Here is a 16,876-nt window from a genome sequence, read left to right on the forward strand (position 1 = left end):
TCGCGGGGTGACACGGACAACGCGGCACTGCGAGGCCGTCAGCCTTTGGGTGCCTTTTGTAAAAGCCTTGTGGAAATGTAGTCTTAACTTCTATCTCTTTGGAAACCCCCCTTCTTCTGCAGGAATCAAGCGCAATACGAAAACATACCGTGTACGCTGACCCGAGGTATTGATGTTCGCAAGGGTCTGAACGTACAAAGTGAGAGACCTGTGTGGGTTTTTTTTTTAAGGAGAAAACACGTGGTATTTATTCTTGCGGTTGAGAAGCACTAATTTTTGTGTGGCACAGTCTCCAGGTGGGACTCTTGACTTCCAGTCAGCACTTGGCGTATTGAAAAAATGGAAGAGGGGGGGAGAAATAATAATGGTAATAATTGCACTGGAAACTGAAATGCACTCATTTTTTCCAATAAAAGAGCAACATTTGTGCTTCACAGTGGCTTTACATACCCAACACTCCAAGGATGTTGCAGAGGATTGTATATGGATGTTATTCCATATGTTCTCCGTTCTTTTCCGTTCCGGTGTGGTTAATTTTGGCATTTTCCCATTGCTTGCCTGCTCTCCTTTCATTTTTCACTCCATTTTTCTTCAGGGCAGAATTATGTTAAATAACTGTGAAGCAATATTTCTTCTGTCTGATAAAATGGTGGCATAAAGTACAAACTGATTTTAGAAAATTAAATTGTATCCATGTTTCTGAGAAGTCATTTTAAATTAGCCCATACATTTTTTTGTTAAGATGAGAGAAAAGTGTTCTAAATGCCCCAGTGTCTTCCTGTTGTAAGCAAGAGTGGGTTTGTCACAACATTAATAATAATAATAATAATAAAGAGTAACAGGGTAAATATATTCTGCAATTAATGCCTTCTACATCACTTTTTCATGTTAAGTGCTAAGAAAGCAGAGCCGACTGCCCATCAAGTCAGGTGCGTGTCAGGTGTCACAGTTCTGGACACTGGCAAGTGAAGGCACACAAGTTTTGTTAGTCAAGTTTGAAAAGGCTGAGCTAATTTTTAGGCAGAGTTTTCTCCTTTGTAGATTGAGAAGTGATTTGCAGTTGGAAGTAAGCAGTGTCTTTTCAGTATGCATGAACAGTTACCAACAAGAGTAAGAAGTGTAAGCCAGACAGCTAAAACTTAAATAGTATAGTTTTTTTACTTTTCAGTATTAGTTCCTTATTTCTTGCATTCTTTTACTTCTATTAATAACAGTACACTATGGAGCCTCTTATACCTCTTCATTGCTAAAATCCTGCCAAAGCAGGTAATTACTGAGCAATATAAGTGATGTAGATGCTTGATGATATACCTGAAGTCCATTTTAAAGGATGCTCCAATTTCTTGTTAACAGGACTCGTTACATTTCATGCCTTTATTGGCCATTTCAGAAAAGAGGTCATGATAGGGACACCTTGCATGTAATGTAGTTGTTTACAGCTGTATGAAATGGATATACAGCGCTACTAATTAGAACAATCGTGTTTCATGTCCACTTTGTGCAGTTACAAATGGCTTAATGAGTTGCAAGGCAGCACCTATTAGGCCTGTAGAAGCAGAAGTATTTTATCACCCTTTAAGAGAGATGAGTAAGATAAGGTACACTGATATGGTAAAAAAATAAAATGCTTGAGTTTCCACTGCCTTTGATTTATTGTGTCCATAGTGAAAGAGAGGAATGTATTTTCTTGGGCTATCAATCCAAGATGTGCAAACACTGAGGTCATGAGAGGTAGAGAGAGAGGATAGTAAATATTTCTGAATTTCCCTTTCTCTGTATATGATTTTAAGCAAATTAATCCCTTTGCATGCCTACTTGGAGATATTTCTGGCTTTAGTCAGTCACTACTACTGAGAGTTATAAGTTGCAAGCCGGAGTCTGTGAGGAATTTTTTGAGTAATGAGTGCTGAAATTTTTAAAATTGCTTGCTGATTGTTTTATAACTGGACACAAGTTGCATTTCTAGATTTTTCTGCAGAAGCTTGTATCATCAGATATCCCTTTCCCATCAGTTCTGTGTAACTGGTATTGATGATGCCCAGACCCAACCGTGTGGACTATTCACAGGTACTCCTGTGCTTCTAAGTTGTGTGTTCGTGGCATTTGTTTGAGTTTGTTTGGGTTTGCCTGTTTTGTGCTGAACTGATGGCAGAGTATCCCTCCCAGCCACGTGCCCCTGTGGCACAACATAAAAAACATAGGTAGTCACGTGTCTATGCTCTGTCAAAAGTGTGCGGGGAAAAAATTAGTTTTGTTTTTTGTTGTTTCATAATAACAGGAAAAATAGTGTTGATATAAATAATACTAATCAGAATTTGTTCTGTTCTCTTTCTTTGCAGCCTGCCATGGAGCTCGGTTACACTGGGGGGCCCTGAGTTTGGTCCTTGATTAACATTTTCTCTCTTTCTCCTGCCCGGGGTGGATGCTACTTGCTGCCCGTGGAACTGAGCTGGCCACTGAGCCGGCAACTGAGCTTTTCTGAGCTGAGGTGGGCGCGTGCTTCCATGGATGTTTTAAATGTATTCAAATAATAAAAAGGAAGCTCGGACTAGCCAGCCACAGCCTGAGCCTGCAGGCCCTGAATCCCTTTGAGCTGCTACCCTGGCTGACTACAAGTGACAGTTGTCATGTGAGCAGGGAAGGAAGGCCATGAGGCAACTCCGGGAGCATATGCTTTATCTGCATTAAGCTTTGCACACAGATTGGGGAAGAAAGGGTGAGGCAGATGCAGCCTTATGGAGCCTGTCCCACCTCTGCTGCTTTTTACTGTGGCTTGTGCCCACCCACAGTCCATGGAATAGCGTGGCATCCTCCAGGTTAAAAAACGCTGGAGAAGGACAGTGCATTAGTGGGCCTATTTTCCTCCTCAATGCACTTATATAACATGGTAACATTAATAGCAATTTATGTGCAAGCACTGAAGGAAGGAGGCATTTCATTTGAACTGAAGCTGCAGAATATCCACTTTGGATTGGGAACAGAGCCACAGGATCAGTGCAGGACAGCCACTCTTCAAGAACCACACTTTTTGGGAGTTATTATTCCCACCTCAGCCTCTTTTAGGAACACTTCCAGTTTCTTGAGAACTCAACAGGAGTTTGTAGAAGTCAAGGAAAGGACCAACTTGTTTTCTTGGTTTCTTTGTAGGAGGGTGCAGTTAAACTCTGTCTGGATTTCTTTGCTCCTATACCTTACTCTTATTAGTTCACAACATTGAAGTAATTAGGATATTTTCTTCATAGTTTTGAGATGATACTTCTGAATGTTCTCTTTCTATACTTGCGCATCTAATTCCCACTGTCTCTTATAAAACACTTTTTCTTATTTTTTGTTACTGTCTTTACTAACGGAGCATTAGACACTAAGACCCTCTGCCAGAACCAGCCACTAAGAGCATTAGATCCTACAACCAACCTCTGGGCTAAGTTGCTAGCAGTTTCATTTGACAAGTTAGACAAGAGAGTAGGAAAGGAGACAAGTGAAATGACTTGCCAGTAGTCTTACAGTATGGAAGCAGCAAAGTCAGGAGTGAGGTCTGGGCTTCTAATTTGCAGTACGTTGCTTTGTATGTTTCTTTCTCTGTTGCTCTGAGATTTCTCTTTCATAGTGCCTTCCTTTTCCAGACAACTATTACTACACCTCAAGGAGCTGTTTGCCATTTTTCCCGTTTCAGAAGAATTGAGTAATAGGTTAGCCAGAGCATCCAGATCCATTTGAGTCTATTACCTGTGTGAAAATTGCTTCTGATTCCTCAAGACATTTAGGTATATGTTAAACTAATACATATTAACTCCTTAGCATACTACTGTATGTGAAATATGCAATGTCTGCAATAATGAAACAATTGCGTGCTAAGCTCTAAACTCAGTAGATTTTCCTTGTCTTTATACAAGTATACTGCATTACAAAAAATACCTAAATCAGGTCAGACCTGTTCACCTGAGGTTTTGCAGCCCATTGAGTTAGTCTAGTGCAAGAAAACCAGTTTCCATAGCCAGCAACGCACAAGACAGCAGTGGGTCTATCATTCACATCCAGTAACTTGGGATTCCTTCAGACTTACTTACAAAGTCCCTATTACAAGCTAGGCCAAAGGACAGCAGCTTTCCTGCAACCCTACGCTTTTGATTTTTACAGTTACTGCTTTAACTCTCATGTAAACTGCAATAATATTTAACTGCTTTAAGCATAAAAAGTAATTGGAACGCATTTTTCAATTTTAGATTGTTTGCTCCTTATTACATTTCAGTGCTATCAGGCAGCTCTCTCCCTCCTCCACCCAAGGGCCTCTTTTCCTATCTTTGTTTCTGGTATTATTCAAACATTTATTTGTTTATTTGCTTGTTCTCCCTTTTCTGTAAGTGTTCATGGTACTTTAAAGAAACTACAACTCTGTTCTAGTGTCCTGTACACCACTAGAGACTTCAGAGCTATCTCACAAATGCATATTAACTTCTGTCTAGAAGAACAAGGGCAATCAGGGACCAAAAAGTTTTTAGCCTGCTAAGTCCGTTGCTTAACTGAAGAGGATGTCATTGAATCTGCTTGATGAGTGGCAAGTCCCTGCAATGGCTCAAGTGAAAGAGCAGCACCCATTGGGTCGGAGCCTGAAGTTTTACAGCTTGGTGACCTTCCCAGATGCGTGTCTCAGTGCCTCACTGTCATGCCCATAGTTACATCCATTTGGAGACCACGGCACAGTTCTTTGGCCTCACAGTGCTGCTACCATTTGTAAAATAAATAAAGCAAGTGACTGCTTGACCGTAAATAACAAGAGCACGTATTACTCACTGAACTACTCAAAGACCTGATATTTGACTCTTTACTTGCTGTATCTAGGGAAATACAGAGCACTGCAGATTTAATGTTAGTGACCTTGTTCATCTCTGCAACGGAGAGACTTCAAAGGGGCAGAGATCAGAATTTTATTCCTTCAGGTGGTAGTCATGTGGGGACACAGTGAAGGAGTTCTGGATCAGCTCCTGGCAGTGAGGGAAGAAGCATTCAATCCAGTGCAGCCCAGACAGAGGGCCACATCTAGCCTTCCCTTTTTGGGGTATTGTTTTTAGAATTAAAAGTAGCAGTTTTGAAGAATGATATAGGGTGGGGAACAAAACTGGATGGATCTTGAGGCCTTCCAGGAGGGAAAAAAAAAAGCAAAGGAAGGAAGAAGAAAACAATTCATGTCTTGGACTAGCATAGCTCACTATAAATATTCTTGCAGGAGCAAGGCTGTGCACTGCTTCGGTGCATCCAGGTGAGAGGCCTTGTGAGAGGAAATTAAATCAGAACATTGCATTGTTTCTGTTCCACTGGGTTAAAATGGAGAAGGTGGTGAAATTTAGGAAGGGCACTTTCTGCTGCTGCTCTGTGCTCCAACACGAGTCATTGGCAGGCCAGCCTGTGAGAACCAGCCTTTTTTAAAATATACGGCATGCCTTCCTGCATGCCCTCTTAATGTGGCTTTTCCCTGAAGTCGGCAGGTTCTCATGGCTTTCCCTAGTGCCAGTGCTGTAGCAAGGAAGATGTTTTACTCTATAAAGCAGGCAAATTCCACACTGGAGTCTGTCTGTTAGCCCTGCTTGGTTTAGCCCTCAAACACCCATGGTGGGTGTGCATTACCCTTATTCTGACTTTTCTGCAGCTGTAGCTGAAGAATTTTGTTTGTGTTGAGATCTCTGAATCATTAAAGTTACAGCCTTCCCTGGTTATAATGCTGTCGGTCCTTATAATTTGGTAAAAGTTAAGTGCTGGAGCTGATGCGTATTTTAAGTTTTAACTTATCAGCAAAATATCAGTTTGATAATACTTGGCCACCTTTTAAAAATGATGAGTTTTGTCAGTTGCTAGTTTGGGAGATTATGTTTATGTTCGTGGAGGGAGGGGGAAGTATAAGTACTTGTATTTGCATGCAAAAGTTTAAACTTTCAAATGCTTTTTCAAATCATGTTTCAGTTTTCAAAAAAAAGTCCTTAACAGGCTCAAACCTGAAACACAGCATTTTTAGTGCACTTTCCTGGCCTTCAGTGTTAATTTGCTTCAACATAAGTTTTTGAAAAACAATCAATTCAGATTAACACAAGTGATCTGTTGTCCTTTTTTTTTTTTTTTTTTTTCCGGCAATTTGAAATATCAGTCATTTGCATAGCCCGATCTGCATTTTTTTCAAATGGAAGCTGTGGAAGGCATGCAGAGATCTGTGGTGAGATTTATGGTCTGTGATGAACTGAGTGTTCATGAAGAAACCTTAAATCTGTGGCTCTGGTGTAGTCCTACTGAGAAGAACTTGAGTTATGCATGCTCAACAGTGCTCAGATTAAGTTCATAGTTATTTCCCCTTCATTCTTAAATTTCCAGGGTGACTTGTTGCTTCCACTCCAATTTTCCTGCACATATGAAACCTTACTGAAAAGTACTAGAATTCCTTACATCCCAACCTAGGTCCCAGTCAAAGGGAAGTTTATGTACTCATCTACTGACCTGGAGGGAACTGTTGATGCAGGTAAGTTCGAGCCTGTGCATGATCTTCATTCTTCCAAGAAGACCTGCCTAAAACCAAGTGGCTGTGGTTTCAAAGGTCTTCTGCTTCTCCATCTTTTCTGTGAAGCTGGAGCTTTGTGCTGAGGTGCATTTCTTGCTCCAAGCTTTACGATCAGTGAGTGAAATCCTGACAGCATGCAAAGCGGTGATGGAGCTCTTTTTGACTACAGTGGGATATTCTGTTATCATGAGTTTATAAGTACTTGCCAGGATCACCTATACTTATTTTGCCGTATAGGTGACAACAACTAGACTGAAGACCAGCCTGAGATTTCACAGTCAACGAGTGCTCCATCCTGAATTTTTGTTACCGGAAAGAATTGAAGGAATTGGTTGCTATAACCACATTTGCTTGTATAGCTTTTAAGTTCGTGATTATTCTTATTTATTTATTTTTTCACTGTGCTTCTGAATGGGTGTGCAAAGGCAAAATAATTACTTCTCACTTGCATGTCTGCATCAAGGCTGGTCTCCACATACTTCAGTAATGAGAAAATAATCCTGGTATTCGCACTTTTGGGGTACAAAGCCATTTTTATTTGAGGATGAAATGTTGTATATGATGTTTGCTAATGGGGCAGAACTAATGTTTTTTTAGGGACAAAGCCATCACATCAGTGCTAATGGAAAACTCATTACAAGGAGGGGTAACGGCACTGGTCGCCAAGCAGGGTGGCATGTGGAGGTTCTCACATCAGTGCATTGGCTCTAGTGCAGGGAAAGCCACCTCATTCACTTGACTCTTCTCTGCCTGCTGCTGAGGTGCATGATGAGAGGCCTGTTGCATGAAATATGAGTTGTAAAAGCAGATGAAGAAGCAGACAAATAAACCTGAGCCCTCACCCTTCAAGTGTATGAAGGCAGCAAAATGTGTCCCTAAGGACTTTAGGGAAAATCTGGCAGATATCATGAACGGAGGATAGGTTGGGTATTTCAAGCAGCTGAAGTGACAGGTAATGGTAGTATCTCTGCCTGTTAACAGTAAAAACAGTGTGCGCATATATGTCCTGGGCTTTCTGCAGGAAACTGCTGACACAGAGGTCTTGTAGAAACCTTGCAAAGGGATTCAGCATTAGCTTTAGTGGGCTGTGAAGGAACCTTGCAGGCTTGAGTCACTGAAAAGATTAGGAGGAGTGTGCAACTTTACCTAAGCCTCCTCCGATGCAGTGGCAACTAAGTTTGAGGGCGAGAATCCAGTCCAATATCCATTCTTTTACCCATGATGCTTACATGTAGATTACTGTACGCTCTCCGATCTGTAGGCATTGTATGTTCACCTCATCTCTAAGTGGTGAAAAAGTAGATACTATTATGTCTGTTTTACAGGTAGAAAACTGAGGCAGAAAGAGGAACAGGGAGTCTTTCCAAGGTACACTGGAAGACAGTGGCCAAACAGGGGATTAAACTGAGTGTTCCCTAGTGTGAAGTTATAGATGTACAACCAGAACCAACCCTGTGCACTGGCTCAGGGGTTGGCCAATGCCAGTCATCATGACAAAATGAGTTACGTTTTTTTAATGCTCTCATGGCTTTCAGTTTTCTGGCCTGTTCTTGCAGTTGTCATATACCTGAATCTGTGCTCATTGACTGTCAGTCCTGTATGTTCACACTCGTGGTTCAGTCGTGCACCAGTGCAACTCCTCAGTCAGCTGGAAGTAGTTGAAAACTTTTTTTTTTTTTTTAAATATACTTTTAAGGCACTTTATGCATGCATTACTTCTTGAATAATCATGAAATAAGATGCTGACTTTTACACAGAAGTGGAATTTCTCCCTGACTGCCCTCACAAGCAGATACACAAAGTTAGCAATGATGTGAAGATCCATTCTAAGAAGGTTCCTGTACCAAACTCTTCAAATTTAATGGAAAGGATCACAGTTGTATTGATTGGTGTGGGGTCCTCCTCAAAGCTCCGCTGTTCTGATGGGATTGGCATAATTCATAGCTTGGCATTCACACAAGCAAGTATAACAGGCGTGTGTGCATGAGTGAAGGAAAAACTGTGACCATACACCCTCTTCCAGTTCCTTTTCTTACATGTAGAATATTAACTGATGTGGGAAGTGTTATTTCCTTAAGGACAAATCCTCCTGGTCTTTCACATTATAGTTGACAGGAACCCTTTTACCTTCCAATTGCAAATGAATATGTTTCATTAAAAATTTTTCATATTTCTTGTGCAACATACAACAATCAGAATGTTCGTCTTCACTGAAGTGTTTGCATTTGCTAACAAAATAAAGAAAACGTTTAAGTGGAGATGACATTTCCCTATGGACATTCTCATAAAAACAAACAAACAAGCAAACAGACCAAAACCAAAACCAAATGTGCAAGCTTCCTGGCAAGGTGAAAATTGTGTGGGTAAAAATATCTACTTGCTTGATTCTACATGCTACTCTCCTTTTAAGGGAATGGAAATGCTTCGTTGTGGAGGCCTCTGACTGCGTACTGTCAGAATCTGGTTATGTGAGGCTAGATTGTGGAACTGTAATACGTGTTGGCAAGCGCTTTCTCAGCAGGTAGAATGACCTAAGTAAATGCCCACCAACATGAATAAGGTCTTCATGGTTCCACCTGCCTGTTAATGCACTTAGAGAGTGAATATTGGACAGAGCTTCATTCTGCGTACAAGTTAACAGGTGGAAACTGCTGAATGCATGGAAATGGGATAATCATGCAAGTCTGAATGCAAGTTATTGCCAGGGAGAAGTTCACTTAAACAAAATGTACTTTCACCCATTATGTTTGTGAGGTTGAGCACATGCACGGTAGGATGAACATGCCCAAAATACAACAGTTTTTCCTAAATTAATGCCTTTCAGTATAGGAAATAGCATGGATAATATAGCCTACATCCATGGACTTGAATGTTTAATTGGTGAGCCCATTTCTAGAATGTTCTATCCTGTTTCTGAAATGGGGCAGGGAAAACATTGAAAAAAACATTAAGATATGGTGTGCACAAACATGAAATGTGGACTGAAACTATTGGATATCAGTTGTGATTGGAAACAAATTACTGGGAGCTAGGACGAGAATCACTTTAGCTATTTGCTAAATCAGAAACCCAAGATGTTTTAAAATAATGAATACTCTCAGTGAATTATTGCCAATCTAAATAAACTAGCAGCAGCGGCCTCAAAATGGTGCTAGATGGAAAAGCCTAGTTTCACAGGTGCCTGACTGAGCTGTGGTGAACATCACTGCCTCTAAATCATTCAACAGTTAGACACAGCATATCTCTGGGAGGCTAAGGACTTACATGGCTCTTACTAGCAGAATGGTTAGAGAATAAGCACCTCTCCTTCATCTTTCAGGTTAGGTCTAATGTCTGTAGTCCCGTAGGAAGGTCTTCTAGGAAAGTGAGAGTGCAAGGATGCCACAGAACTCTGTTATTGAAGTAGGTGGTTCTATGCTAGGGAATTTTGGTGGTTCGTATTTTGTCAGTGTTGCCTCTACGTCAATTTTTTTTTTTTTCTTCTGATTATAAGAATTGTGCCTCCCCAAGGGAAAAACTCTTGCTGACTGCTTCTGTGTTGTGTTTTCTGCTGAGTGGTTCTGTCACTGTTAGTAAGGCTGGAACACCTGTTGTCCTCCAAGACATTCAACTTGGAATATGGGGCATGATCTGGTTAATGTATTTTCTCCACCACTTTCCCTTCTTTTTTCTATCATTTCTCTGTTGTGTTTTCTCTCTGCTCACACTTGGTGGGTATTGCCCCCATTGTTTTTCCATTAGTTTATTTTATTGCTTTTCTTATTCCAGGATCTGTCCTTATGCTGGACACAACCTCAGTAGCACTTTTAATCAAGGAAAATGAGTTTCTTCATATCTATACTCCTATTGGTTTAGGGCCAGTAATAGATATAGACTCTTCCTCAAAAGTAGTTTTTAGGTAATCGACTGCAGTGGTTTAATGAAAGGACCAAAGTGCTTTTAGGTATTTTCCTGTTACCATGAATAATAATGCATTTTCTCCGAGGGTATTATTTGATTTTGACTAATCCGTAACACCAAGAAAATTGTGTGGTCGCTCCCTTCCCTGTTAAGACTGTTCAGCATCTTCCCATGAAAAGATCTAGCTGGTGAAATCTTGGTGCTGTTTTTGTTAGAATACCCACTATTATTTCAAATATTGTTTTACCTCTACTGTTCTCAGGCTTTGTTCGGAGCTTTTACAATTACACTGAAACAAGTCCAGAGTGTGGATTTGTCAGGTTGTCATCCCTGTGCTGAGGTCTGTAGGGTAGCCTGCTTTCTTGTGGCAGTAACCAAGCACGTTGCTTTCATTTGCCAAACCTGAGTGTCCTTGAAGAAATTTTGTAGATTTCTACATAGATAGTTTTCACTCTGAACAGGTGTTTTTGTGTGTGTGTGTGTGAAAAAAAGAGGGGAATAATATCCCACATAATTTGAAGGTGTCAGCAAAGCAGTTGTCCTACCCCTCTTTGGGCCTTTTTTATGAATGGTAAAGTGGTATTTTAGCATAATAATAAGATGAAGGTCAAATTCCTCAGGTGAATTAACTTTTAGAAGATCACATTTTCTCACTGTCCATGCAAGCAAAGATAATGCAAGGTTGCTAGCACAGACTGTTTCAGCATTTACCCTTTCCCAGCACACGGTGCTTGATAGTAGCATCCTGTTGATCTTTGTCCTCCATATTAAACTCTGTGACAGCTGTTAGAAAAGAGTTTTGGTGCTGAGGACTGATGAAGCCATAGGATGCTGATGAATCTTTGTTTCGACTGGAGATTTTGTGAAAGTATTAAAGAGTTCATTCTTATATCTGACTAAATCCAAGGTTTCATTCCCTAGTGCCATCAAAATAACACCTTTCTTTAGTATAATGCGTACATGCCTTTACAAAAATTTTCAAGACAGTCATCCATCATGTGTTGTAACAGAAAACTAACAATTAAAAAGCAAACTTTCTTGCTTATTCTCCGAGGGTGGAATTCAATTATGCAGAGGAACAGAACAAGGTTTATGTACTATTCAAGCCCCTCATAGTCCTATTTGTGCTGACTCTTTACACACGGATAAACCCTACCACAAAGAAACAACTTCTGGGTAATGTCTGAGTGCCACAATCAATTAAATTTTGTCTGTAGGACCCCTGTCAGTATTGTGTGTGGAAGATGGAAGAGATGCCAAGTGGAGTTTTATGCCCAGCGGGTCTGGCTTGTACCCAGCTGAAGTCAGTGGAACTTTTGCCACTCCTTCCAAAATCAACAGGATGGCTCCTCCACTCATTCCCTGTTTCTCTTCCTAAACCACAGTTTTCTGATATTTTCAGGCACTTGTGCTCATCAGCTTGGAATCCACATAACGTTGAATTTCATAACAAAAGGCAGCCCTGATTATTTTGAATTTGAGTAGACAGAAGAGAGCAAGGTGAGTCATTTTTTTTCTTTGCTAATCTTGATGGGATGCTGCAGTTTTGCCAAAGATTACTTGAATTTTCCCTGGCTAAGGTGTGAATGAAGACTACAGCAGTTTGAATCAAACTAGAATGTTGTTTTCATAGCTTTTCTTCTTAATTCGCTGGAAAGGACAAATTACAAGTGCGGTACTATCCTAGTGCCACTCCTTCAGCTGTTTGCCTTTTAGCAGTGAGTGTCACCTACTTAGAAGTAATTTGTGTTATCATGAGTAAATGGTCTTTCTTAGTCCAAAGCAAACTGTTGTTCAGAAAGGTTCCTATCTCTTTGTAGAGAGCTTATAGAACCTTGCAGGCCTGACTCTGAGCCTTTGAAGTAAATGGAAAGTCTCTCAATGACATCAAGGGTTTAGATACTGAGCCCTGTGGACAGCACAAGACAGGTAACACCATCAAAAGCACCTAATAATTACTGACAGTCAATGGGTCTTAGTCTCCAGATCACTTGGATGACACTGAAAATATTTATCCAGGGGCTAGCTATACATTCTCAGCAGTACAGAGCACATGAATGTTGCTCCATGAATAATATAAAAATTGTTCTAAGTACAAAAATCTCTCTGTTCAGGAAAATGATCATTTTATGGTTTGCTATTTCTTTTGTGTCAATGTCTTCGTAAGCATCCCTTTAGCTATAGTATTTGCTTGAAGTACGAATACGTACTATGTGTCAAAATAAAATATTTATTTACTTCACGTCTGTTGAATTATGAGTGGATTCTGAAGTGCTTCTTTGTTGCACCTGTTGGGGCCATTTTACATTCTCTTTTGGATGGAGACAATGAAAACTATATGACTCACAGTTCTGCAAAAAAAGATGATTGAAGAGTATTTGAATTAAATTTGATTAACATTCACTGTTGCTGGCGCTCCAGGATCAAACAGAGGACCACTTAAATCCTCAGGGTAGGCATCTCAGGGTCTCTACCAGAGCCAGTCCTTAGTTGTAGATATGCTGAAACTAAAGGGTACTGCAGACTGATGGGTACAACTTGTTTCCAAGGATGCTTGAGGTGAGCTGTGGCTTTCCTGATGTCCCCAGAAAGGGTGAAGCCCAGGGCTTGGTTTCTTTTCTTCTCTCTTTCTTGCATTAGTGCAAGGAGGAGAAGTGTGAGCCGGTGGAGGACTCAGTCTCACATTATGGCCTGCGTCACACCAAACCTAAAATGGGTTTTGTAAATGACATTGACATTACCGAAGGAATGTACTACTATGACCTCTGAGAAGAAAAGGGAATATACCTTTCCCAGCCTCCAGGGTGTCTGCATAGTAGCTAAGAAATTGAAGACATTTCTGGCACCAGAAGAAGTTAAAAAAAAACAGTCTTGGGTCTAGACAGGTGATCCTTCTTGTCAGAGAAATTTACTACTAGTCAGAGGAGCAACCTCGTATTTGGATACTGAGAACAGCATATAGGGTTTACTTAATGGAAAGTGATATGGGTTGATGGCAACTCATTAGGAAATAGGAGGGCAACTTCTCAGGACCTTCTTGTTCATGTAAGCACCGTGGAGGTGGAGGTGGGCATTGGAAGCCCAGGCCTTAGCTTTGTGTGAGACTCCTCCTTGAGACATCAGGCACTGCAGACGATGCCGCCTTCTGTAGGTACTTCTCAAGGTGTCCTGCATCCTTCATTTAATTTCTTTCCCTATCTGTTAGAAGAGACAGCCTTGAGGTATCTTAAGCTTCTTGCAGGTGTTATAGGAGAAATGAGACCGTTGTTATCCAGTTATGTGCTTTAATTCTGAGAGAAAAGCAAAACTTTGGGCACGTTTTTCAAGGAGAATCCATGAATGACTAACTGGTCCTGTGCATAGGCTCATAACCAAAGGGTTTGTGAATGGGGAGATTAATTTCTATTGTAGCTGTTCTTTGTTAACTGTTTGGGCCCTTTGAATGTGTAAGCAATAGATTATGAGGCCTAGAACAAGTGAAATTAGGTGGGGATTCAGTTTAGGCTAGATGTCTTTAGGCTCTTCTTGTATTAGGTGGAGACAGACAGTCTCCCCTTGGACCTAGACTCGCTCTGGATTTCTTTTGGTGGTTGTTCAGTTCCCCCCGCCATCTATAAACAGAAATCTGAGGAGACTGCCTTTCGGCAGAGGTACTTTGCTGCCTGAAGTTAGGTGGTGTCACAGTTCCACCCACTTTAAACTAAGCATCCAGGGATCCCTGCTTCAAATAATCATGATTTTACAGTTCAAACACATTATCCAACCTGAACAAAAGACACAATTCAACAACTATTTTATTTCTTCACCCCGTTACAATCATTGCAGCCATCAATATGACTCCACTATTTTTAATCAAACATAGGAGAGCAATTACTTTTACTGATTAACTCTATCTCCAGTGGGATATTGACTACTAGAGAATGGGAATAAAGGTCTATCAAACCAAAGAGACAAAATAATGACTGGTCCTTCAAATGATAACTCTAATTTTTTAAAAAGCAAAGAAACATCAACTGTTTGTTTTATCTTTGTACCTTGCACCATACAGAAATAGGTCTTGATACTCCTCGAAAGCAACTCAGAAGCTTCCACACGAAGCATGCTTGAAGATCTGCAGCTGACACATACAAAAAAGACTTTAAAAACAACTCCACAACCATGGTGAGATCCAACAGGATTAAACAAGGTAGTCTGTAGTTACACCTCTCCTTAAAAGCTATCAACATGCACGTTTCCAGAGTTTACCTTGAGAGCTGCTTGTGAAGAAAATGCTTGCACTTGTTATGAATAGGATTTAGCCAAGTTACAGAGGTGAGTTTATGCAATTGTCTGTATGATCGGAATCAAAGACCCTGAATTTGAAAAACCTTAACCTAAGTACTTACTTTGCAGGCAAAAACCTGTCCTATTGAAAAAATACACCTCTGTGAAAATTGAATGGTGTTCATCAGCTTCTGCAAGATGGGTCTGAGTTTGTAAGGATGTGCTGGGAAATCTGTGTAGTACCGCCTCAGTTTACTTCAATAAGAAAGCATGCTAAAAAGCCTATCTGTGTTGCTGTGGAATTGCATGGTGATCTGTATTAAAAATAACATTGTCTTGCGAAAAATTTCTGGTTGTTTTAGCAGATTTTGTTCTTTGACAGAAAGTGTATTGATCTGATCCTGGGAAAGTGACTGTAGTGCTCAACAGAACGGTTCCTGCTGTATAATTTTGATATTCATAAGGTTGTGTAATATTTCATATGAAAAGCCTCTGTCAACTTCAACTGACTGTTGAATCTTAAAATGATTCATCCACACAAATATATTTTTCAGGAAAGCTTCTAAAGCAGGAGGCTGACCTCATTGCAAAATACAATTTAATTGAACATATGTTAATTTTAAAAGTATGTACGTATCTGTATATGTTTCTTTTATATTTTCTGATTTATTTTTGTGACTCACATGGAAATCCAACATTTAAAAGTGTATGAAAAAGTAAATTAATTAGAAGTAAGACACTTTGAAGAACAAACTTGCAAAAGCATGTATTTCTGTTTTGTAACTTTTGAGGTTTACATAACTAAAGAGCTAATGAAAAGTTAATATATGAAATAGTTAAATTTGTCAACATTTCTTAGTTCTGAACTAAGAAAACTTTATATTTCCCATAATCTCAGTCCAACTTCTTGTCTTCAGATTTTCATCTCAGTATATCTGAACATTGTTGTCAGTCACATTTCCCATATATCAGTGGAAAATCTGATTTCTATTCCTGCCTTTTACAATTCCTCTTGCTCTTAATTTCATGGGAAGAGCCATCCGTAGTGATCTAGGAGGACAGAGACTGGTTCCATCGACAGCAAATTAAGTTCTTCCAGTTGGCTGAAGTTAGGGGTTTCAATCTCAAGACAGGTGAGGATGGACATATTTAAGTTGGGTGTTAGCCATTGGCTTCAAATAGGGCACATTTATTCTCAAATGATTTATTTCAGTAATTTTTTTTAAATATTTATGTGATTATATGTATAAAAAACCACAGAGACACACACTCAGAGGTTCCTCTACTCATGTTTTAATACAGGAGAAAACATGATAGGCTCAAAGTAAAAGTTGTCAAAAGTGTTTATTTCTTCTTTTTAAATACTGAAATAATTCAAAATTATTTTTTTCTCTTTTTTTTTTTTTTTTTTTTGTGCTCATGAAATGAAAAATATACCTGATACCTGATATACCCTGATACCAGTCAAAGCTTTATTGGTGTACAGTTAATATAATGCTTCTGCAGTAGCTGGATGAAACAAAACCCGCCACACTGATATGGATTCTGAGTGATAATCAATGGAGAAAAGAAACATATCCCAATGAAAAATATTTCATTTCATGAAAAAAAGAGGAGTTTTATCAACTTGTCTCTGTATTGTCAGGACCACTGCCTCACTCGTGTGTGATGTTGTTTTCACATAAAACTTTGATAGGAACTAAACATGGAAACTTTAGTTACTTTTTTAGTCCTACAGCAGTCAGTATTTTACAGCCTTAGGACCAAATTTCATTGCTTACATTTCTGTGACCTGTTGCACGTTCACATGTTGCAGTAGTCAGCCTGAAAGCTGAGCAGACTTAGGTGAGTGGAGTACAAATGTTCCACTCCAAGTGAGAGCAATCTGGAAAACTGTATCTGAAAAAAATCAAAATAATAGAATCATAGAATAACCCAGGTTGGAAGGGACCTCGAAAATGTAGGTATTTTGTTATGTTTACTCTCAAGGAATAAAAGAAGACACAACACAAGTATTGTAAATCACTAAAAAGTTTCAACGTGATTAAATTTGATTTGAAGTGGTGTAGAGGTCTTGAAATGGTCTGATTGACTTCACCTTTGCTGACTCTGGGGACTGAGCTATGGATCTTCAAAGTGAAATACCATAAACCTCTGTAAACCATGAATATC

At 39.7% G+C, this 16,876-nt stretch overlaps 1 long non-coding RNA gene across 3 annotated transcripts; it reads left to right on the forward strand.

The window, feature by feature from the left end:
• Positions 1 to 15,233, forward strand: LOC128851016 (uncharacterized). 3 transcript variants are annotated; one of them, XR_008448307.1, is made up of 5 exons: positions 1 to 2,067; positions 2,340 to 3,764; positions 6,358 to 6,502; positions 11,844 to 11,941; positions 14,490 to 15,233. It is a non-coding gene; the product is annotated as an uncharacterized LOC128851016 (long non-coding RNA). The 3 variants fall into 3 exon arrangements; XR_008448305.1 differs by having other exon boundaries at positions 1 to 3,764; XR_008448306.1 differs by having other exon boundaries at positions 1 to 2,488.
• The last annotated feature ends 1,643 nt before the right edge of the window (positions 15,234 to 16,876 follow it).

The sequence above is a fragment of the Cuculus canorus genome, chromosome 1 (assembly GCF_017976375.1).
Source record: "Cuculus canorus isolate bCucCan1 chromosome 1, bCucCan1.pri, whole genome shotgun sequence".
Classification (NCBI taxonomy): domain Eukaryota; kingdom Metazoa; phylum Chordata; class Aves; order Cuculiformes; family Cuculidae; genus Cuculus; species Cuculus canorus.